We start from the raw sequence: 26181 nt of genomic DNA, 5'->3' as shown, positions 1-26181 counted from the left end.
TCCCATAGAACAAAAGAAATTTATATGAATCCCTAAGGCTATGTAATGATCCCATCAAAAAGGAGGACTATAGATTGTATTGTAATATTTTAAAAAGAGTAATAAAAAAAATCCAAAACTATGCACATAACATCTGAAATTGATAACTCAACAAATCAAAAACAATCTGGCAAGTTATAAAAAGGAAGAGTGGTAAAAAAGTAGAGTATGTGACTGACATAGAAATAATTCAGGATGTAAATATTGTAAAAATGCTGAGGAAGTTTGCTAATATCATCAATAAACATTTTTAACAGCTGCAGAAAAAATTGGCTGTGAAGGCTCAGTGGATGATGCGATAGCACTTCTGCATAAAGCTAACAATGCCAGTGTTTGCCAGATGCAGATAACCCTACAACAATTAGTGAGATCAATAAGCAACCAGAGAGATGAAGTCAAAAAACTCTTGTGGGGTTTATAATATTACAACTAAGATACTTAAGCACTGTCATGACTAAGTGCAGTCTTGTGTCACATTTTTAATGAATCCTTGAAGAAAGGTATTGTTCCACTTAGATTAAAATATGCCTGTGTGAAACCACTTCTCAAGAAATGTAAAAAACTGATGTAACAAACTACCACCCAATATCCCTGCTAACAAGTTTTACAAAGGTCCATGAGAAGCTGGTATACAGGAGAATTGTTAATCACCAGAACAGCCACAACATTCTCAGTCAATGGCAGTTTGGTTTCCGGCAAGGCCTGTCAATTGATGATGCTATTTTCTCTTCCACTGACCAAATTCTCGAATCTCTTAGGAGGAAACTGATACCAACTGGAATCCTATGTGACCTAGCCAAAGCTTTTGACTGTGTCGACCACATAATTCTACAAAATAAAGCAGACTATTATGAGTTAAGTGGAATAATGGGGACATGGATTAAGTCCTACTTTACAGATAAGAAACAAAGGGTAATAAGTACTGGCAGTAATGGAATCTCAGCTTTGTCCAAGTGGGGCACAGTCAACACTGGAGTGTCTCAAGGCTTGGTACTGGGACCCTTACTGTTTCTTATATTTATAACTAACCTCCCACACTGCACCACATTAGTGAGCAAGTTCATCCTGTTCACTGCAGAAACTTCTCTTCTAGTTGATAAAGAAACAGGGAACACTGGGAAATATTTGTGAACAATGCATTTGATGACATTCTGAAACGGTTTAACAGTAATGGACTCTCTCTGAATATCAAAAAAACTCATTACATGAAGTTTCATATGGCACATAAAGAACTGGGGGATATACGCTATGTGATCAAAAGTACCCGGACACCTGGCTGAAAATGACTTACAAGTTCGTGGCGCCCTCCATTGGTAATGCTGGAATTCAATATGGTGTTGGCCCACCCTTAGCCTTGATGACAGCTTCCACTCTCGCAGGTGGTCTAGCGGTTCTGGCGCTGCAGTCCGGAACCGCGGGACTGCTACGGTCGCAGGTTCGAATCCTGCCTCGGGCATGGGTGTGTGTGATGTCTTTAGGTTGGTTAGGTTTAAGTAGTTCTAAGTTCTAGGGGACTTATGACCTAAGATGTTGAGTCCCATAGTGCTCAGAGCCATTTGAACCAACTCTCGCAGGCATACGTTCAGTCATGTGCTGGAAGGTTTCTTGGGGAATGGCAGCCCATTCTTCATTGAGTGCGGCGCTGGGGAGAGGTATCGATGTTGGTCGGTGAGGCCTGTACAAAGTCGGCATTCCAAAACATCCCAAAGGTGTTCTATAGGATTCAGGTCAGGACTCTGTGCAGGCCAGTCCATTACGGGGATGTTATTTTCGTGTAACCACTCCACCACAGGCTGTGCATTATGAACAGGTGCTCGATCATGTTGAAAGATGCAATGGCCATCCCCAAATTGCTCTTCAACAGTGGGAAGCAAGAAGGTGCTTAAAACGTCAATGTAGGCCTGTGCTGTGATAGTGCCACGTAAAACAACAAGGGGTGCAAGCCCCCTCCATGAAAGACACGACCACACCATAACACCACCGCCTCCGAATTTTACTGTTGGCACTACACACGCTGGAAGATTACGTTCACCAGGCATTCGCCATATCCACAACCTGCCATCGGATCGCCACATTGTGTGCCGTGATTCGTCACTCCACACAACGTTTTCCCACTGTTCAATCGTCCAATGTTTACGCTCCTTACACCAAGTGAGGCATTATTTGGCATTTACTGGCGTGATTTGTGGCTTATGAGCAGCCGCTCGACCACGGAATCCAAGTTTTCTCACCTGCTGCCAAACTGTCATAGTACTTGCAGTGGATGCTGATGCAGTTTGGAATTCCTGTGTGATGGTCTGGACAGATGTCTACCTATTACACATTACGACCCTCTTCAACTGTTCGCTTTCTCTGTTAGTCAGCAGACGAGGTCGGCATGTACACTTTTGTGCTGTAAGTGTCCCTTCACGTTTCCACTTCACTACCACATCGGAAACTGTGGACCTAGGAATGTTTAGGAGTGTGGAAATCTCGCGTACAGACGTATGACACAAGTGACACCCAATCACCTGACCACGTTTGAAGTCCTTGAGTTTCGCGGAGCGCTCTATTCTGCTCTCCCAGGACGTCTATTGACTACTGAGGTCGCTGATATGGAGTAACTGGCAGTAGGGGGCAGCACAATGGACCTAATATGAGAAATGTATGTTTTTGGGGGTGACCGGATACTTTTGATCACATTGTGTAAATACAGCCAGAAATAAAATGAAATGATAATTAAATTGACACCCTAGCTGCAAGCAGGCGTTGATACACTTCATTGGGGACATGTTGAAAATGTGTGCCCCAACCGGGATTTGAACCCGGGATCTCCTGCTTACATGGCAGACACTCTATCCATCTGAGCCACCACGGGCACCGAAGATAGTGCGTCTGCAGGGACTTATCCCTTGCACGCCCCCCATGAGATCCACATTCCCAACATGTCCACAACACTACATTCGTAGTGCGCTTAATAGATGCTTGCCCATCATACTCATTACTCGTGGCAGATTAATTTCTAGCAAAGCTGTATGGTCATCGACGGTAACTATTCTTCCGGGAGCAGATACTATCGTCATATATAGTTAAAAATATGGGTTCCTGGCCTTTGACCTTCTTGTGCGAATGCACACGCTATGCCCGATCTCGTACGGGACTTGGTAGATTAATCTGCCACGAGTAATGAGTATGATGGGCAAACATCTATTAGGCGCACTACGAATGTAGTGTTGTGGACATGTTGGGAATGTGGATCTCACGGGGGGCGTGCAAGGGATAAGTCCCTGCAGACGCACTATCCTCTGTGCACGTGGTGGCTCAGATGGATAGAGCGTCTGCCATGTAAGCAGGAGATCCCGGGTTCGAATCCCGGTCGGGGCACACATTTTCAACATGTCCCCAATGAAGTGTATCAACGCCTACTTGCAGCTAGGGTGTCAATTTAATTATCATTTCATTACTAGCAAAGCTGTATGGTCATCGACAGTAACTATTCTTTCGGGAGCAGATACTATCGTCATATATAGTCAGCTCGTGAATACCGAAATTGACACATTTGAGCTATTTCTCAGCAATTTTTTTAATCAGCTTAAGTAATATGTCAATTAATTTGATATCATAAATGTTGCTGAACTTCCGAGAGGGTGGGAGGGTTAGGGGTGACTTGAGAAACTACTTAGCCAAACAATAGGTTAAGGGCCTGTCAATGAATGGGATGGATTATCCCCAGGGGGGTTCAGTCCTCTTTGCAGAACAATAGGTTAAGGACCTGTCAATCAAAAGAGACCAATAGGTTTGTCCCTGACTGTATACTTGGTCCTGATGTAGGCAATCCGCAATGTGCCCTGATGCCTGCTTTGTCCCCTTACTCATGAGTGTGGCTGTGGCCAAGGTGATAGTTTTCGACAGGTCTCTGAGTGTTGGAGCCGGCGGTATATGAGGGGATTGGTGCAGTGCGTGTGGAAATTGGGACGTGAGCGCATGGGATGCACAAGTGTTTCAGCGATATCTGCAAACTAGCCATGACAACTACTGCTATGGACTTGATTGTGGTTTATGTGTGTTGTGTTTAGTGCTTCTCAATCCAGTGTGGTGGACTCTGTCTTGCAGATGTATGTTTTGCTGTTGTCACTATCCAATCACTTGGTAGATCTTTCCTCCTCCATCTGAATGTAGAGGATAGAAACAATTTAGGAATTCTATAGTGTTTTAAAAACCCAATCGCGACATCAAATTCCCTATTGATAGCGATCTCTGACATATAGCCATGACAACTTAATTCTACAGATTGGACACAGCTTAAGTGAGTCATGTTTAGTGCTTCTCAATACATCACAGTGGACTCTGCCTTACATAGGTAATTGCTGTTGTTGTTGTTATTATCCCATCATATGGTAGATCATTCCTCCTCCTTCTGAATGTAGCAGAGAGAACCAGTTGAGGAATTATATAGTGCTTTAAAAACCCTATCGCAACGTCAAATTACCGATTGGCCAGATCATTTTTTCTGACAGTTGCATTATGAGCATGTATCTGTCCAGCCCCTCCCGCAAATTGTTTAAGGACATAACAGGCAACTGAGTTGAAATTTGAAACTTTCAGCTACCTCCAAAGTGATTCACTTCCTACCAGATGACCTGACTGTGCTAGTATCCACCAATTGGAAGCTAGGGAAAAGAAATCCAGTAGGGTTTCGAAACCGTGTGGTTGCAGGATTGAATCCCACCAAATATTCCAATCCTAGTGTCCACCAGTAGCAAGCATGGAAAAACTCCCACACAAAGGGTATAGATTTAATTAATTAGTCAATCAATCTGATAGAGTGAGGCGATATTTCCAATTATCCACAGCCAAGAGTTTCCCAGGTACACTCTGATTTTTTTGCAGTTCGGCCCAATCATGACTGATGATATGTGCAGGGCTAGCTGTGGCACCTACAGTATGTGACCGCTTGAGGAGAGGGAGAGAGAGTATGTGTTTCGACAGAAATTTCTCAGGCATCTCAGGCACCTGACGCTTTTTTTCAAGGGATTAGCGTGACATCCGGTCTGTGTGCCATACGAGGCTGCTGGCAGTGCGATGACAGCAGTCGTGAGGTCGCAAGCAGGATCAGTGCTGTCTAATGGACACCACACTCTTCGTTCCAGCTAGCTGCTGCATCGTTGGATGGCGTGTGCTTCGTGACTGAAGGATTTTTAACAGTGTACTTGTGTGTGATGTGTGTTTCACGACAGTATTCCTTGTGGGATCGGAGTAAAAAAAAGCGATCGATTTAAATACTTCTTTTTGACATGTTTTACAAGAACTACATCTTACCAGATAGCAGAGAACGATGAGCAAGAGAGATCCAAACCCTGCAAATTGAATTTTTTGTAAATAAACAATATACTTTCTTCTATGTAATTTAGTTTCCTGTCTTGAGTTCTTTCCTCTCCAGCACAGAGCAGCCAAGTAAGAGAGAGCCTGATGGCCCTAATCTTGCCAGGTTAAATAAATAAATAAATTTCCAGGTAAGGTGTGGGAGGGGAGGACTGGGGGATTTTCCAGATGGGGAGGGGTTAATTAATTGATCTGTTTAATTAACTGCTCAATCACATTAATAGAGCTGGAGGGGGCTATTAGAATAACTCAGGCCTGAAAGTGTACTTGTACTGGTGAGGGGGAGGTTTGAATATTTCCAGAGGGGTTGGGAGGAGGAGGGTGTGGGGGAGGTTTCTCAGAGGGTCGGATTAATCCCAGAGACCATAGTCCACTTAGCATAACAATAGGTTAAGGACCTGTCAATCAAAAGAAAACGATAGTGTTGGCCTTGAATGTATATTTGCCCCCGATGTAGGCAACCCACACTAAGAAATTGTCCTGATGCTGGCCTTGCCCTACTACTTACATATACTGCCTCGAAAACTGTATGCTGGCATTCCCTCTCGGCCTGCCTTCTACATTGCTGTTGGGTCTTCCACCTACATGCCATCATGACAACCAACAGCAGGATCAAGCAAACGAGAGTACTGAGGCTCCAAGAGCCATTCGCAGCTATGGCAGGCTCAGAGACCTTCTGGCTCTCACACCTTACTGCAGTGTGTCTGTGGCACTGATCTCAGGCTATGCCAGTGGCTGTACCAGCAGATTTCACAGCAGGCACTGATGCGCTTCCATGCATCTCTGTGCAGTATGGGCATTGGCTGCACTGGGAAGAAGGGAGAGCGATTGTAAAACTCTCGGAAATAAATGACTGTTAATTGAATGGCATCTTATTAGAGCCTTGGCTCATCACAGAACCACACCTCCATACCTCTGCTCAACTATCTTACACCCACAACAGCAGATGGTCAGTGAAGCCTACAGCATTTCTTACGTATGTGAGACCACATCACTACGACTATCATTTGCTCAGCTTACTGCTAACGTTCCTATGTCATGACATCTCTCTACTTGTAACTGACTTAAAGCATGTGAGAAACCAGAAGGAATGAACATGGCAGAAAAACAGCTGCAGCAGGGATGAAAGCATGCAGTTACATTGGTTACAATTCCCAGGTCTGACAGATTTAAAACATCCGCTCACAGTCTGTACAAGCTTGGCTATTCCAATATGAAATATGAATTTCAGGGTCCAAATGGTTCTATACAAAACAATATATATTTTCACCCCCCCCCCCCACTTAACCACATTTCACCCTGACTGAGAAGTTGTTATTAATAGTTTTTGTGCTTTAATAATGCAAATCATTCTTTCCCTAAAAAAATTAAAGATGTATGTACAAAATTAGTCTCTTATATAGAACTCTATTGAAGACAATGGTCTTTAAAATGTTCAAGTAGAATGTGTGGTCAGCAATTTCAAATAAAGGAAGCCTTTATATAAAACTTAACAGCAGCTAGATGTCAGTTGCTTGTAAACGTGAAACTTAAGCCATGCAATCGAATACAGTCCAAAGGTAATGCAGCAGTTAGAAACGACAAACATAATGGGAAAGGAGGTATAGCCATTTTAATTAAAGAAACAATCCACTTTAAAAATATGACATCAAATTTAGGATGGCAGACTACCAAGTAGTAGCTGCTGTAATTTATTTTCCTAAAGATGCAATTACCATCGTCCCATTTACGAACCTTCTAAGAGTAAAATACAAAACTTCGCACTGCGTCAAATTATTACCCACCTTCAAACGCTGTTTGTCATTTGCACAAACTTCGATGCACACCAATCAGCATGGGGATGTGCAAATGGCGGAGATTTGACTGAACTTACACAAAAATTCAATTCGACAACTGTAAACGGTGAATATTCTACCACAACACCTAATCCACACAGAATATTGACCATGGATCTGACGCTCTTCTCAGCTCATCTCCAATGTGTAATGGAGTCGACAGTCAAATGTGGTTTTCTTGTCTCAGACCATCCCCCCCCCCTCTGGAAATCGTAATAGATTTAATAAAAATCCAGTTAAAATTATCTGTCCAAAGGCACGTGTAAAATCAAAGAAGCTTACTTACATAACTACAGTCCAGGAGGAGTTTAAACCCTTTAACTATTTATGAGGTCCGAATGATGTCTACAAGCAGCTCATTTTAGTTACTGAAAAAGTCGTATCAACTTCAGTTCCAAGAAAAAAGGAAGTCATTCTTTTGACTCAACAGCCTACAGCATGGTGGACAGCAGCGTATCTAGAGATGTAGAAAATTTCACTGCATTCAAGAAGACAGTGGCGAGAGTTCGAAGAAAGTTAAAACAATGTTAAAAGAACACATGGAAATTTTTTGTGAATCCTTAAGTACTTATATTAGTATAGCTGAACTATGAAGAAAAGTAACGTTTAAAAAACCAGGGGTTCAAATAATAACCAGCCATTAAATGACACAAGACTTGAAGAATTTTTGAAATGATCGTTTCTAGCTTTCACAGTCAAGCAGACATTTCGTCCCCTAAGCAAATAGATTACAGTTACCCTCTTGTGGCACAATTTTTTTGTGTAAAACTGATGAAAGTCATCAATGAAGTGGGAAGTCCCTCACCTGATATGGGTAGAACACACTAACAAACGACAGGGAATCTCCCTAATGTAACGCTCAGAAAAATTTTACAGGTATTTAAACAAATATGGATGAATGAACAATTAATAGAGCACTTGGAAATTCATATAATGATACCTATATTAAAACCACATAAAGTTGAAAAGCACATCATACAGATCTATTTCTCTCTCTTCCTGCATAGGCATAACTTTAGAGCATCTGGTGAAAAATCGTTTAGATTGGTGACTGGAATCAAATAATATCTTGCAATCGTGTCAGTTTGGGTTTATAAAAGGCAAGGGAATAATCGATCACTGAAATATCTTGGCTTCTGACACAATACAGCAACAAGAAAAGATAATGTAACATCTGTCTTTCTTGACGTCATTGAAGCATGTGGTAATATTCACATACCTGTGTTGCTAGGAAGTTGTAAACTAATGGAATCATGCCACAGCTCATTTACGAAATGCATACAGCAAGGAAAGGTGTCTGTTCTCGCCAAAAGAAGCATATGAGCTCACATCCAGAATGAATGAATTGATTCACATAGCCTTATAAAACGTCTCGCACAAAGATTCATCAGTAAGCCAGTATTACACAAAGCACATAACATGTACAAATCAGGTGTAGGCGGGCTGGAGCTGCGATTTTAGTGGATGGTTTATCGACTGGGAATAAATAGTCTGCCATGGATCTGCACATGTGCAGTGGAAGAGGGGCATGCGCACATGGGCAGAACACAGCTTTTCGAGTGGGCTTTCTGCTTGTTATTGTTTTCACTTGTGGTCAGCAGATGAGAAATACATGAGCTATTGAGGACTCTTTTGGTTACTGAGCGAGATATTCAACACATTTTTAAGTGAGTAATTTTTTTGTAAATACAGTAATAAAACAAATGAACATTCTCTTTTTCGTATTGACATTGAGAAAATCTGTATACTAATGATAGCTTCCTACAGAACGAAACAAAGAAAGTATAAGCTTGCTGACTGAGGCATAAAGCAAGGAAAGGTGTCTATTTGAACCTCTAGGTACTCTATACCTTAATAAGGTATATCTACAAACGCTTAACTCTGAGATTATATGTTTTACATAAATGTGCTTGTAGTTTTACTGTCGATATGTGTATGCGTCACCTTACTTGGAGAAAGTGCCACACTTCTTTGATTTGGTTGCATCTCTGTACTAGTTCAGCATGCCAGAAAAACGTGTTGAGAGACTAGACACGACAGTCAGAGCAGTTGTGCTGGACGTAACCAGTGAGGACTGTAAAATCCGTTTCGCATCTTCGCAGTTGCGTCATTGTGAAATAGACCCCTCATTACTGTGTAACTTCTGCGAATCTCGTCATGAACGATCGACAGCAGCTTGTGAAAACAAGACACATCTGTTCTGACGAAATTCCTAAATTCCTGTGGATCTATGGGCCTGAACTCCTTCATTAACAGGAAGTATATATCTCTGCCTTCACCCCTTCTTCCCAGTAAGGGACGAAGTCATTTCCTATTCCTGGCATTACATTGTCGTTCTGCCCTTTTTCTAACGACTTAGACTGACACTGTCGCAGCAAATGCTGCCCAGATATATTGCGTTCTACATGTCTAAAATGCGGTGAAACGGAAACGTAGATAATCATTTGCTTGATCAGCATGACATAATTCCATAATTCTTTATAATCATAACGGAATTTCTTTCTCCTTATACAAGTTAACAGTAACTGCTTAATAAATACGAACTTAGACCTCTCAGAAGTTCCAATATGAGTAAATAGCAGCTTTCAAAAGTATAAGCGTTCACACTCAATGGCGTAAACAAAACTGCAGTTCTAAATATGCACCCTTTGGGCGCTGGTACAGACTTAAACATCAGGTGTATTGTAAAATATGGCTAACGAAAAAGTTAGCAGTTTCAGACTTGTATGCTTGAGGCACTGATGCAGATATGTATATGATACGTGTGTCGTGTATCACAACTTTAGTCCACTATGCTTTCCTCTCTATGCTAATGATCTAGAAAGTTATTCCGATCCATGTGAAAATTTCCATATGCAGATGATATTTGTATTTATGTGTCATCCAACATTCTGGATCAGGCAGGATGTGACCTATCAAAGACAAGGAGCCTACTGCATAAGATGTACCACAGTTGAGGGTTGAAGATCTGAACAGAAACGTAATTACATAATTGTTCCATTCGCAAAACGAACTATACCATTCAAATAGTGAAAGACTGTCCACTGAAAATAAATAAAATCCTGGGCTATATTTCTTGACATTACATTTGATTCACGAGTTAGTTGGGGACTATGTATAAAAACGATCTCTAGTTACTGGGGAAAAGCGTTGAACCTTATGAGATCAGTCATAAGATAACGTTTGCGAGCTCACTCCAATACTCTGCTTACTTTGTACTAAGGGGTTACAAGTTCACGTATAGATTATAAATGCAAGGTCTACCACAACACCGATAAAAGGTCCTAGGACTGCTGGACAGATTGCACTTAAAAAAACCTGCACATGTGTCGTGGAGCCATGCTTTCTTCCTCCAGTATTGCCCCTTTGTTTCAGCAAAGGAAAAGGGTACGAACAACTTTCACTCACATTGTACTTGGAAGAAAAGAGCACAGACATAATCAAATACGCTCCAAGACAAAAAAAAAAAAAAAATCCACCACGAATGAATATCCGAAGGGGACGGAAATCGGTAGATGTGATGTATATGAACAGAAAAGGAAATGAGTACAATTTCAGAAAAATTGTATGGTTTATTCAAGAGAAAGTGCTTCACAAATTGAGCAAGTCAAAAATGCATTGTTCCCTCTCCACCCTTGTGGAAGCAATTATTTGGATTGGCATTGACTGACAGAGTTGTCAGATGTATAAAACACTCTCGGACTTCTTGCCACGTCAGTTCGGGATAAAATATCGAGCATTCGACGATTTCCATCATCGTCATCGACTAACATTAGTAGAGAAGAGCAGGAGAGAGAGAGAGAGAGAGAGAGAGAGAGAGAGAGAGAGAGACAGAGACAGAGAAAGAGGAATATCTTGTAGTACTTCCAGCTGACAAGTGAAATACCACAGTTGTTCTTTATACCACTGACTATCACGGCAAAGTGGCATCGTTTTGGAAGATAGCACATACGAATGCCTAAAACGGTACCCAACTCTGTCATCCAGTAGAAAAACGTTGGATCTCCTGAATATTTCTGGTCTAACAGAGGATATCAAAAATCTTAGAGCACAAGCTCCTAGATATCCTAGGCTGTACAGTTTTACAGTTTACCTGAAGTCCACCAGGAAGATATTCCACTGAGGCCAATTGTTAGCGCAAGCGGTTCTGCTACCTAAAGGCTGGACAAATATTTACCTAAGTTGATGACTCCGATACTCGACCGCTATGAATATCGCATCAAAAATTCTCAGACGTTCATAGAGAAAATTAAACAAATTAGTGTTGGCCCAAACGATCTTTTAGTCAGCCTAGTTCCTGTGGAGGACACATTGAAATTGCTGTCAGAGAATTTTCCTCTTGAAATGGTAAGTTTGTTCCAACATGTTATGACGACCACTTACTTCCTGTACGGCGGTAAATTTTATGAAGTGACGGACAGAATGGCTATGGGTCCTCCATCGTCTCCAGCAATTTTTTATGGAACCTTTTTGAGGAATATACTTTAAATTCAGCTCACCTTCTTCCATCTTCATTTTATCGTTAGGTTGACAACACGTTCATGGTCTCGCCACACGGTGCAGAAGCTCTTGAGCACTTCCAGGAACATATGAACAGCATGCACCCAAACATCCAGTTAACCATCGAGACAGAGAAAGATGGAAGGCCGTCGTTTTTAGATATTCTGGTTCAACGAAAATACACTGGTACACAGAGCAAAAACAGTTTCTGACGAAAACTACTTGGATTCCGAAATCTATCATCTGAAGATTGTGTTCCAGAAGAACGGCTCTGGGCCACGTGATATTAAGTCAGCAATCACCAAGAAAAGGAAATGTGATGAGCCGTCCATTGCATTCCTTCCTTTCTGTGGCGCTACAACCAGAAAAATAGGCAGAGTCCTGGAAAGGCGAGGTATCTCTAGTATCTTCCGCCACGGAAGTCGAACACACGCCAGAACAAATGGACGTGGTCAGCCCATAGAGGGCTCCGCCTCCGCGGCGGCTATTCCGCGCAGCGAGGGCGCCACCACTACGTCACGTGCAGACAGCGGCCAATACCCGCTTCCTCTGGTTTCGTATATAGGTACCCGCTCTGCCCTAGTCCAGTCGAAATGAACTCCCACCCAGACTTGGAAATCCGCTCTGCCCGCCGTATCCACAATGCCTCTGGTCCCAGCTACCTCATGCGGGTGTTCTCTCAGTCCACCCCATCCATTGACCATCTCCTCACCCAAGGTGCCCTGATATACCACCGTTGCCACCCTGTCGAATCCTCCAAATCCCCTCCCCAATCCTACCGTTGCCAGCGGTGCCTGATGTACAATGACCACCTGCCTCCCAACTGCAAAAACCCCCCCACCTGTCCCCATTGCAAGGCCTCCCACTTTCTTAAGAACTGTCCCAACCTCGCTGCTCCTCCTTCCTGTAATACCTGCAATGGCCCCCATCCCACCTACTCCCACAAGTGTAGAGCTAAACCCCTTCCAGCCACCCCTGAACTTACAGTCCCAGTTCGTCCTGTCGATCCCCCTGTCCATCCCAACAATTCCCTCTGTCCACCCCCCACGGCCGAGGACATCATCCGGTTCCTTACCATTGTACTCCAAAACATTCACCCTTTTCAGCGCCCCCACACCTTCCAACAAATCTCCCTTGCCGCTCGCTCCGTTTTCCACCCGAACACCTTCGCCACCTATTCCCACAACCAAGCCCACTTCACCTTCACCCGCCTCGACACCCTAGTTTAAGTCTCTTCCCTTCCCTCTCTTCCCCCCCTCCTTACCGCCATGGCGCGGCACGAGTATTGCATCCTCTTCCAGAACATTCGCTCCTTCCGCTCAAACAAATACCTCCTCATGCACACCCTCTCCCACCACCAGGTCGACACCTTCCTCTTGAACGAAACCTTTCTCCAGCCCCACCATCCTATCCGCACCTCTCCCTATATCCTCCACCGCACTGACGCTCCTGGTCCTCGTGCACAGGGTGGAGTCGCGATTGGCCACCTTAAGCATATCCCCATCCAGCCACAACCTCTCCTCAATGACCCCACTGAACACCTTATCCTTAGCGTCTTCTTCCCCTCCCTCACCATTACCTGTGCCACCATCTATGTCCGCTCCACTGCTCCTCTTCCTTATGACTTCATCTCGCACATTGACCGCACCTTCTCCACCTATGTGATTGCCACCTCAACATCCATAGCTGCACTCCTGCTGCCCTTCGGCGGTGGCATCAGTTCCTCTCCACAATCCAAGGTGACCTTGTTCCCCTTCCCCAGCACACCCGACCCAAAAGTGACATCACCCCCGATGTTGTCATTGCCTTCGCCAACCTCCTTGGGCGTATCGCTATCGCCGTCCTTGACCCCACAGGTAGCGATCACCTCCCTGTCCTTCTCACCATAACGTCTGCTCACCGCCCCCCTCCAGCTCCGCACCCTGCACCCCCTCCCAAGGTCGTCCATGACTATCGCCGTGCCAACTGGGATGCCTACCGGGACTCCATCTCCACCCAGGTCGAAAGCCACCCTCTTACCTATCGCCATCCTGACGACATCATCCACGCCTCGTCCTTCTTTCAGAAGGTAATTACTGACGCCGTGGAAGCCCATGTTCCTACTAAAACCATCCACTCACACCGTCCCACTCTCCGTCCGCAGGCTGTCCTCCTCCTCCATGAATCCCGCCGCCTCTATCGCTCCTTCCTGTGCAGTGGTGACAGGGATACACTCCAACGCCACCGGCAAATACAGCGACACATACGGAACCTTATTACAGCAACGAAATGCCGAGACTGGCGCCAGACCTGCACCCGACTCAACGCCACCCTCCCAATCAACTCCTCCAAGTACTGGTCTGCCTTCCATCGCCTTACTGGTTCCCTTTACACTCCCCACTTCTCCATAACGATCGCCCCCTTCCTGATAACCTCAGTAAGGCCAACCACTTCGCTTCCCACCTTTCCGAGGTCTTCTCCATCCCCGATGATCCCCACTTTGATTATTCTCTTTTCCCCACCGTCATGGAACGTGCCAATACCTCGGTCGCTCCACTTGCTCCTAGTCTCCAGTACTTGGGGCAGTTGCCCCCCTCCAACATAAATACTCCCATCATAGCACAAGACATTAAACTTATCCTCCAGTCCAAACACAACACGGCCCCTGGTCACGACTGTGTCACCTACCGTCACCTTCGAGAAAGCCCCTATTCCTTCCTGACTGTCCTTGCCCATCTCTATAATGTCATCCTCTCTACTGGCTTCTACTCTGACCTGTGGAAGACCTCCCGCGTCCTCTTATTCCTCAAACCCAACAAACCCCCTTCTGCCACCTCTTCCTATCGTCCCATCTGCCTCACCTCCTTCTTCAGTAAGGTCCTTGAATCCATCCTCTCCCACCATATCCATCAGCACCTTGCTCAACACCACCTCCTCCCCCTTACCCAGTGTGGCTTCTGACCCTCCTTTTCTGCTGAAGACCAACTCCTCAACCTTGTACACTTTCTGTCCCTCCAGCTCAACTCCCGTCGCTCTGCCATTTTTGTTTCCCTTGACCTCCAAAATGCCTATGACCGTGTATGGCATCCCAGTCTCCTCTTTAAACTCCAAACCTACGCCCTGCCTATCAATTTTGTCCGTCTGGTCGCTTCCTTCCTCTCGCACCGCCCTTCCTATGTCACCCTCCACAACACCAACTCCCGTATCTTTTATCCCACGGCTGGCATCCCCCAGGGTTCTGTCCTCTCCCCTCTCCTTTATCTCTTGTATACAGCTGATATGCCCACGCCACCCCCACCAGTACACCTTCTCCAGTATGCTGATGACACCGCCTTCCTGGCTCTCTGTCCTACCCTTCAACGGTCTCAACGTACCCTCCAAACCCACCTTAACCAGTTCACCACTTGGTGTAACCAGTGGTTCCTCCGTCTCAACCCCTCCAAAACCCAGGCAATCATCATAGGCCGCACCACTCGCTCCTTTCGCCTCCATGATTTCTACCTCACCCTTTATGGTCGTCCCATCCAGCTCACCCCCACCCTGAAATACCTTGGCCTCACCCTTGATCGACACCTCACCTGGACCCCTCATCTCCAGACCGTCCAGCAGAAAGCCCATTCCCGCCTCCACCTTCTAAAACTCCTATCTGGCCGGACATCCTCCACACCTACAAATCCCTCATCCGTCCTATCCCCTGTTATGCCAGCGTTGCCTGGACCTCCACCCCCACCCGCTTTTACAAGGCCCTCCAAATCCTTGAACGCCATGCGCTCCGCCTTGCCTTCCGTATTTGCCTTCCTTCCCCCACACGGCTCCTGTATGAACTGATCCCCTTCCCCCACCTCCTCCTGTTCCTCCAACATCTCCGCACCCTTTACGTTGTCCGCAGGCTTGATCCCCCCCACCCTCTGGTTTCCTCCTTCCTCTCCACCCCCCGCCCGTTGCCGCGCCTCTATCGCTGTATCCCTCCCTCTCTCCACCTCCACACCCTCCATCTCCTTCATCAGGGCAATTTCCAACGTCTCCCCCTCCCGGATGACGAACTTCGCCGTGACATCTACCCTTCCTTCCAACTATAACCTGGGCTTGTTCCCCCCCCTCCCCAGGGCCCCCTTTTTTCCTCTTCCCTCCTTCTCCCAAAGCGGATTTTCCTCCTTCTCCCCCCTCCCCTGAGACCCTGCACCCCATACTTGCCTCTTTCCTTCCCACATCCCTCCCTACCTGGCCCTCTTCAGCGCGCCCCCCGCTCCTCTCCCCCATCTCTTCCCCTCCCTCCCTTCTTCCAGTCTCCCTCATCTCCTTGCGCCTGGCAGATCCTCTGTTTTGATTATCATCAGTGTGCCACATCAGTGTTGTGTTTAGTGCTGTTTCTCCTGTGCGTCAAGAGGTGTGATTTTAATTGTGTACTGCCTTGAAGTTCGCCATCAGTGTTTGTTATGTGTGAAACGTCCCCTTTGAACAATTTATACAAGACTGTGCTTAAACTGACACACAATGTTTTTAGCGCAATGCAATCTGACTATCAAAGATCCCTGCAAAAGAATGGCCCTGAGTAATGATGAAGTGTTGAAGACGTGTTGATGAATATGTATATGTGTAATAAGGTAAGGAATAGGGAGTAGTGGTTAAAATTTTTTGGACACTGTTATATTCATAAGATTTTGTTTCTACACATTTGTAACGCAAATTCTCGACCTGTGAAATTTTTTATATGAGACTGTCACTGTAGCGGAAACTGCTGTCGTAAATATTTCGTTAAGAAAGGTAAGTGATCTTGACGTAATGCGTTTTTGGCGCCCAGCTGAGAGGTAGTCGTCTGACAAAAGAAAGTCATTAGGTGGAGAAAAAAAGAGGCCTATACCCACGCTATTGACATTCCTTTGTAGAAAGCATCGCAAAAACGACATGGTAGAACTTGAAAACATATGATTACACTGTGGAGCTCTTAATTTATGATATTTATTGACATGCCTAAGGAAATGACGAGAAATATTTTTATGTCTATACACCTGATTATGACTACTGTCTCTCTAGTTGAGAGATTTTTCTATGAACTTATGAAATGCCTCATGACTACTGAATGATGTTCTTATGCTTTACTTTGTACATAGTTGCTTATTTCATTTGATATCTGGTTTCCAGCTGTCTTGGAGCATTGGTTTCATAAAATAAAATTAAATTCATTTGCTAATGTGAACACTTTCTGTCAACAGATCTATTAAATAATTATTTTATGATCCACATTCTTCGAAAAAGGAGCTCTTGGAATGGAAAAAACAATAAGAAGGGACTAGTAACAGTAATTGCATACATAATATTCTTTTCAAGTACATGGTAATATTTCTTTTTACAATAAGTTGTTGTGGTACACCACTTTAATTACATAGACATTAAGATGTGAATATACATTTCCCTTATCTGCATTGTTGTTTTTACTGTAATATTTTTTCTGCTTGAGCTATGTCATGTTTAGGTATAAGTTACTGCTGTTTGCCAGGCATAGTGTTACTGAATTTGACTTTGTGTTACTCTGCTAATCCAGTTTTACTACTCATTTATTTTTCTTGTTGCTGCACATTGGCTCATATTAGTTGTAATGTTGCATTGCTTGGTAATTTAGATTTACTGTAGCTTGCTCTGCAATTTTCCATTTTTTTTGGTCATTGCTGTTTGTGTTACTTATTTTGTGCTGCTGCATTGCCTCGTCCCTTAGTTTAGCATCTGAGCTCAGTAGATTTAAGTTAGCTTAAGAGGGGGTAGCCTATATAAGAGAATGAGTTGCGATGAATTGGAAGAAATGCATTGAGAAGTTATACGAAAAAAAGTACAGAAAACAGGTTTAGGTAGGATTTTCTTGGAAATAAATGATGAGGTAAGAAATGTGTGAACATATAAATACAGAAAGCATGCTTAGATAGAATTTTTTTGGTGGAAACAAAGGATGAAATAAGAGGAAAGATATATGGAATGAAGTTTAATCAAATTAAGTAACTTGTAAGCATTCATTTCACTGCACACATTTCTGTTGGTCAGAGTAATGCACAAAATGTGAGAAGATGGGACTGTTAGTGTTTGCACGTGTGTTAATAATTCAGCAAGGGACTGGATAACAGCATTGCTGGTTCTAAGGACAATTTCAAAAACTTTGTGAGTGCACAAGTGGTGGTTATGGACTTGCTCTATTATCCGCAAGACTCTTCAATGGTGATTGTGCACCTGCACAGTTGCAACAGATGGCTGCTGGCCGTCTATACAAGGACTACAGTGGGTCTGCATCTTTGATGGCCCACCAATACCATTATTTCTACAAGGAGTACAGTGGGTCTACACCTTTGCTGACTCACCAATACCATTATTTCTACAAGGACTACAGTGGGTCTGCATCTCTGATGACCAACCAATACCACAATCTCTACCAGGACTACAGTGGGCCTGTCCACAATTTCTACAAGGACTGCAGTGGGTCTGCACCTCTGGTGGCCCACCAATACCACAATCTCTACCAGGACTACAGTGGGTCTACTCTGTGATGACCTACCTACCAATCTTCTTCAAAACGTGGAATGACTCTGCTGTGGGTTTGCTCTGTAGTGGCCCATTACCTGTCAGCATGTCAAGAGTCAGCACTGTCTTTCCGTTGGAAGGACAATACTACTTCTTCAAGACTGCATGGAAATCCACTACTTCCGTGTGCATTTTCTTTTACTGCTCAGACGTTGAGAAAAACACTGAAATTTTACTATGATAAAAGATCAGAACTGTCTTTATGGACTGTGAGAAACTTTTAGCTTTTGACCAACATTGTATCAATAAGTGTGTGCATTGGATTTCTTTGTTATTGTAATTATGAAAAATTTTTTCAAATCTGTATTGGCCACTGCCCAAAAAAATTTGTAAAATTTTTTGTGGTGAGCATGGGGGCTCTGTAAGTAGGCTGTTTATGTTTTCTTATCGGCAACGTTACGTAGCGCTCTATATGAAAATCACTGGCTGTGCTGTGTGCAGTCTGTGGCTAGTTTGCATTGTTGTCTGCCATTGTAGTATTGGGCAGCTGGATGTGAACAGCGCGTAGCGTTGCGCAGTTGGAGGTGAGCCGCCAGCAGTGGTGGATGTGGGGAGAGAGATGGCGGAGTTTTGTAATTTGTCATGAACTGCTATATATATATTATGACTATTAAGGTAAATACATTGTTTGTTCTCTATTAATATCTTTCATTTGCTAACTATCCCTATCAGTAGTTAGTGCCTTCTGTAGTTTGAATCTTTTATTTAGCTGGCAGTAGTGGCGCTCGCTGTATTGCAGTAGTTCGAGTAATGAAGATTTTTGTGAGGTAAGTGATTTCTGAAATGTATAGTTTAATGTTACTCAGGGCCTTTCTTTTGCAGGGATCTTTGATAGTCAGATTGCGTTGCGCTAAAAACATTGTGTGTCAGTTTAAGCACAGTCTTGTATAATTGTTCAAAGGGGACGTTTTCAGTTGGAGGTGAGCCGCCAGCACTGGTGGATGTGGGGAGAGAGATGGCGGAGTTTTGTAATTTGTCATGAACTGCTATATATATATATATTTTGACTATTAAGGTAAATACATTGTTTGTTCTCTATTAATATCTTTAATTTGCTAACTATCCCTATCAGTAGTTAGTGCCTTCCGTAAATTTGAATCTTTTATTTAGCTGGCAGTAGTGGCGCTCGCTGTATTGCTGTAGTTCGAGTAATGAAGATTTTTGTGAGGTAAGTGATTTCTGAAAGGTATAGTTTAATGTTACTCTGGGCCATTCTTTTGCAGGGATCTTTGATAGTCAGATTGCGTTGCGCTAAAAACATTGTGTGTCAGTTTAAGCACAGTCTTGTATAATTGTTCAAAGGGGACGTTTCGGTAAGCGTGCACCCCCCTGCGGATTATTGTAATTATACCCTCAGCTGTTACAGATTACAGCAATGGAATGAAATGTATCACGGAAAACTTTCTTTGTAATTGAAAAATCTTTAAAAATAAATGTTTTAAGTACAAAATAAATCACTCAAATACGTGTCCTGTAGCGCTAAATGTGCGTCTTGCTGTAAGATAATCTCTGTGAAAGTGTCGTAGTTATCGTCCTCCAAAAGCTAAGTTCTGCAGAAGTCAATGTACTTACCTCATGATAAACAAAAGTGAAATGCTTTGCGTATAGATATCGTACTTATTACGCTTATTGCCGTGATGAAGAAAGTACTGTGCTGTAACGTATTGTTGTGCTACAGAAAAGGCTGTCTCCTTGTAGCTATACCACAAAAGTTACTACTAAAACATGTTTTACTTTCCAGAATAATACAGAAAAACTGTGCAGATATAAAACAGAAACACCGCAAAAGCAACATTGTAAATTGTCACTCATTAGTAGCGTCGTGATAAAATCGTGTAGCTGTCACATAAACTAACCATTCTCTCATCTGGTATCTCACAGAAAGTACTTTAAATCCGGAATGTATTTTCAAGTAAACCAAAATGTTGCATTAGAATCTCATTAGCAGTACCAGTATATGTTCTAAGTATGTGAGCCTTATAGTCGTTACGTAATCGTGCAACTAACAAGCAAGAATGTACACACACAATAACACTGTGTCGTCTGTTCGCAATAACAATGCATTCGTAATTTCTGTTTGAATAAGTTCTCTTGGTTCTTGACTAGATATTTAACTTTAAACATTGTTGCATAGTAACAGTTTCTAAAGCATACTAGTAACGCGAAGTGAAACGTTTTATGGCAAAGACAAAGTTAAAAAGCAGATTATCTTTCAATAAATGGTTTCACATGTGAAATGTGGTGTAACTCTTTGCTCTTCCTAGTACGCAGAGTTTCAACTTTAACGCAATTATCATGTAGTATACGTCGGTAAAGAATACTGGAATTTTTGTCAAGGTCAGCGTCTATGTTATTTTTCTCTGAGCCAGCGGGCGCACGCAGCAGCCTGCGGTGTGAGTCTTTGTCTGTTCCTTTGTTGGCGCGCGTTGTTATTGGGATTTGGAGACCTAACTTCTACAAATTCACCATGACGAAAGTGCCCTGCTCTGTTTAAATCCCGCCAGTTCTGATGAAATTCAGGTCTGTCGTTATGATAATATCATCTGTCGTCATGTCGGTAGTTTCCATAGTTTCTTTCCTGTAGGTCACGTGGTGGAGAATTTCTCCCTGAATCGTAACTGCGCGCTGGACTGTTGCGTCTGAAGTTATTCTGTCTCCCGTGATAATAATAGTACTGGTTGCCAAATTGTCTGTTTCTATGATTGTCTCTGTCATATTCATTACTATGGAAATGCGATCTTTCTCTGTAACTATTACTCTGCCAGTGGTTGTCATACGGGTGGTGTCTGTTTTGGTCACGATTTACGTTGTAAGAATTGGCTTGTCGTGGCCCTTTATTGTTTCTGTCGTCACGGAATTGTGACGGATGTGACCTGTAGTGATTGTTTTCCTGTTTTCGCATCCCGCGACTGTCTGTGTCAATTTCTAATTCTTGTAAGAGTCCCTGAAAAGCTTCAATGTCGTCTTTGCAACGTCCTGCCAAAATAATATGCCATAAATGTTCAGGTAATTTGATTAAGCAAATGCGGATGAGTTCTGAGGGGCTGTATGGGTTTGACAGGTACTGATTCTTGTGCAACATGTCTTCAAAATATTTGACAAGACTGGAAAATTCAGATTGTTCAAAGTGTTTCATCATCATGATGCTATGTTTTACTCGGTCTTGTGTAGCTTGTGACCAATATGCTGAGAGGAACACATAGTAAAATTCTCCTTCACTGTGACAATCGTGAATGACCGATTGCATTCTTACAGCTGGTTCATTCTCCAAGTAGCCACACATAAATTCTAACCTGTGCTCCAATGACCAGTTGGGAGGAAAACAATGAGAGAATTGATGGAGCCACGCTTGTGGATGAATGTCGTTGGCAGAATTCTTAAACGTTTTGAATTTACGTGTAGTAATGAACAGCTTATAGTCAAAATCATCGTGTCGGCGAGTAGCATGTCGGTCATTGATACGTCGTGTCAGCGGTTCGATCTCAAAATTCGGTGCACATTGCCAATTTCTTTCATAACTTCCGAAATGCCCTGTGTTATTATTTTGTGGCTGTTCCGTATTTCTATGTCCCTCTTCCCGTATTGGAGCGCGAGTGTCCTCTGAAATATGTAATTCTTGTATTACCTGTGTCAGCTGATCTTGTACTTCCCGGATTTCTCTTTGGTGTTGCGTATTAATTTGATTCAGATTTTGTTTCAGTTTCCTAATTTGTTCGCACTCTTCTGTGTCATTAAAGACTACCGGTTTTGTGTCATTCAGATTATCATCTACCTTCGTAGATAAGTTAGTGACCTGATCCGAAAGTTCGGCTACTTTCTCTGATAATGAACTAATTTCCTCCATGTGTCTTTCTGAACCAATTTTCAGAGTATCTACTGCGTCCTTTAAGTTTTCCTGAGTTTTTGCAAGTTGCGTAACCGAATCGGTAGATGCAACTGAGTCCATTTTAGTTTGCAAGGTCTCATGATTTTCATGAACAATAGTTTGCAGTTCTTTTATGGCTGCTTCGTGATTCTGTAATGCATTTTCATGACGCAAAAAAATAGGTTGGAAATGCTCACAAATTTGTGTTTTTACGTCATTACAGACTTTTTGACATTTCGATTCAATGTTATGTAACTCAGTAGTTAAATCTTCACGTGTTTGATCAAGCGTGGTGTCTAACTTTTGAAGATTTTGTTCCATTGTGTCTAACTTTTGAAGCTTTTGCTGTGTTTGTCTCTGATTTTGTTCCATTTGTTGGATTAGTTGTAATAACAATGCATTAGTGTCTGGAATCTGTTCCTCTACGCTTTTCGGCAGTGCATTTGCACCGGCAACATTCACATTTTGACAAGCTGAAAATGTGTCTTGACTTATTTGAGAAAACGGTGAGGACGCAAAACCTGAATCTACAGTGTTTGTAAAATTGTGTCCTGTCATTTCGGATTCCTGAGGCGAGCTGTTGCCGAGCGATCGATCGATAATGCTTCCCTGTTCACTAATTGTTTCACTGCCTACGCCATTATTTGCCGCCCGCTCCATTTCCCTACGCACAATTACCAAATTACTACTTGGAATGTCTGTTAATTCACTACACAGTGGTGCTGATAAGCTACGCTCGTCGTCACTATTATTTCTCAGTTTACTTTGGAGCCTAGTGTTACGTTTTTCACACGCCATTATTGTGACAATATTTCACACGATAACACAGAAAAACACAATTTGAAGAGCAAAAATAAGAGAACACATTAACATAGCACTGAAAATAATATCTAGTTAATTGCAGCTGCGAAATACTTGGTGCAAATCTACATGCATGCCACAACTGTTTTACTGTACAACAATGAAAGACTGCAACTACAAAGGAGATTCTCAATACAATTACGCACTAGCAATAAACAAAATCTACACTAATTACACAAACTACAAGAAAAAATCAGAAGATTCCAGTGAGGTATCCTCGGCTAAGGGTCGACATATGAAACGTCCCCTTTGAACAATTTATACAAGACTGTGCTTAAACTGACACACAATGTTTTCAGCGCAACACAATCTGACTATCAAAGATCCCTGCAAAAGAATGGCCCTGAGTAACATTAAACTATACCTTTCAGAAATCACTTACCTCACAAAAATCTTCATTACTCGAACTACTGCAATACAGCGAGCGCCACTACTGCCAGCTAAATAAAAGATTCAAACTACGGAAGGCACTAACTACTGATAGGGATAGTTAGCAAATGAAAGATATTAATAGAGAACAAACAATGTATTTATCTTAATAGTCATAATATATATAGCAGTTCATGACAAATTACAAAACTCCGCCATCTCTCTCCCCACATCCACCACTGCTGGCGGCTCACCTCCAACTGCCCAACGCTACGCGCTGTTCACATCCAGCTGCCGCTGCCCAACATTACAATGGCAGACAACAATGCAAACTAGCCACAGACTGCACACAGCATAGCCAGTGATTTTCATACAGAGCGCTACGTGGCATTACCAATATAAAAATCTAAACAGCCTACTTACATGTGCTACGCCATCCGTCGATACCTTTTATGCTCCAGTCATACTGTGCCTTGTGTTCTTTTAATTGATGCAGTGTGTGGCTTTTTGTGTGTGCTACTTTTAAACAGTTTTCACAGTTTTTTATCTCCATTTTACGGTCACCCCGTTTTTTTTGTCTATTGCCTTCCATGATGTTCCCCCTTTTTTATATCTATGTTCACCATATTCTCTCCTTTGTTATTTTTAAATGTCTTCTCTTGTTTGTTCTATGTCTTTTGGCTGAAGAGCAGCGCATATGCTACTGCCAGCCTGCCCCGATGGGGAATTGAAATACAATAAAGAAAAAAAAAAACCTAGTCCAGTCAGTCTGGTACTCGCTCTGGATTTCGTTTCTATCTCGGCGGTACTGCGTTCTGGTCGTTGCTCGTTGTTGACATTTGCCTGGCTCTGGTTCCGAGTGGATTTACTGTTGGTCTTTGGTGTTTGGAATTGTGGTTTCCACAAGCCTCCGTTGTTTATCTCTTCCTTGTTGTGTTGGTCATAGTCGGTCGTTTTCGGTTGTTGTCAGTTGTTGGTGGTCTGTCGTCCGACTCGTCCTTGTGTTTACCCAGTGGTGCGTGCTCCACTGCCGGCGGCTTCCCCGCCTCGTGGCTCCGATCGGCAGCCCAAGGCGTTCCCGCAGTTGGTTTTGGTTACTACAGTATCATATTTGTTTTCCGACCTACTAAGAAAATAAAGCAGACTCTGCGCCCTGTTAAGGAGTGTCTCGGCCTCAAGATTCCTGAAATTTACGACATACCATGTGAATGCGGAAATAGTTACATCAGTCAGTCCATCCGCACCGCTTCCGACCGCTATGCGGAACATCAAAGGAATATTAAAAATCGTGAGTTACTGAGTGCAGCCTCACAAACAAACAGAAATACTGTTTGACAAAACAAATTGTGTCCAAGACTTCCACATACTGGAACTCTATAATTAAAGAGACTGCAGTAAGATGAATGAGAGAAAATCGTGAGCCATGAGGCCAGATGAAACCTAAGTGGTGCATGGAAGCGAGCTCTCGATGCAGAGAAGAGCCATAGATATTCATCGCAATGTTTACGCTATGGCAGGAGTGGTGGCGCCACCAGTGCAGACGTTGACACCATCTGCGACAGCATGACGTAACTATCGACCAATCGGAAGCTGCTTTTGGCTATACAAAGCCAACACAGCAGCAATTTTGACAATCAGTTGCTCCTGAAGATGACGATGGTGGAAATTATCGAAAGCTTGATGTTTTACCCTGAATTACCACAGTGAGAAGTCCGAGAATATTTTATACAACAGTGCCAACGCGAATGAGTTCGACCTCACAGAGTTGTTGGATGTCCTCCTGAGGGATACCATGCAAAATTCTGCCCAATCGGCATGTTAGGCTGTAGAAATTGCAAGCTAGTTGGAGGGCCCTGCCAACAATGCTCCAAACTTCCCCCATTGGGGAGAGATCTGGTGACCTTCCAGGCCAAGGTAGGGTTTGCAAGCGTAAGGACAATCGTTAGAAACTCTTGCCATGTGCGGGTGGGCATTATCTTCCTGAAATGTAACCCGAGGATAGCTTTTCATGAAGGGCAACAAAAACGGAGCATAGAATATCGTCAACGTACTGCTGTGCTGCTAGGGTGCCACGGATGACAACCAAAGAGGTCCTGCTATCAAAAGAAATGGCACCCCAGATCATCACCCTGGTTGTCGGGCCGTATGGTGGGTGACATTCAGATTGGTATCCCACTGCTCTGAGGATATCTCCAGACACGTCTTTGCTGGTCACTGGGGCTCATTTCGAAATGGGAATCGTCAATGAAGACAATTCTATTACATTCAATAAGATTCCCAGGCGAGAATGTGTCCAACAACTCTATCAATCAATGACAAGTAGAATAACTCCTTGCATAGGGGCAAGAGGTGGACCAACATGTTGCTAACTTGGTCAATTTGTGACGCTCCTTCTCTGAAATAAATCATTCAATTTTTCTGAAATTGTGATCATTTGTTTGTCTGAACAGGTACATCATATTGAAAAGATCCTGTAGCCACCTTTCATTAGTCCGGTAACCCATTTTCACTAGCATTTCTCTTTCCTTCCTTGTTTCTCTTTTCTCATAATTATCATTATGGCGTGATTGAATGAATGTGGTTGTGTGTCATTGCTAGATGGTGGCATAGTCTGCTGCAGAAAGACTGCGATAGTCGTACGGATTCAGCAGCAGTTGTACAGAATAGCCAACTCTCGTAGTGGTCAAGTAGGCAAAGAGGTTTTCGCTACTTGTGAGAAATCCACCTGCGTTAGGCTGGTGGTGGAAATGGCATCTTTGGGTTTTCCGGGCCACACGGAGCGTGGAGGAGGCTGGAGAAGAAGCAGGA

At 43.3% G+C, this 26181-nt stretch overlaps 1 non-coding gene across 1 annotated transcript; it reads right to left on the bottom strand.

Moving 5' to 3' along the window:
• Positions 1–2822: 2822 nt before the first annotated feature.
• On the bottom strand, positions 2823–2897 carry Trnat-ugu (transfer RNA threonine (anticodon UGU)). The gene has a single exon. It is a non-coding gene; the product is annotated as a tRNA-Thr (tRNA).
• Between the last annotated feature and the right edge of the window lie 23284 nt (positions 2898–26181).

Source organism: Schistocerca cancellata, chromosome 7, assembly GCF_023864275.1.
Source record: "Schistocerca cancellata isolate TAMUIC-IGC-003103 chromosome 7, iqSchCanc2.1, whole genome shotgun sequence".
NCBI lineage: Eukaryota > Metazoa > Arthropoda > Insecta > Orthoptera > Acrididae > Schistocerca > Schistocerca cancellata.
The sequence above is the reverse complement of the archived record's forward strand: the minus strand, read 5'-3'. Positions and strand labels throughout refer to the sequence as shown.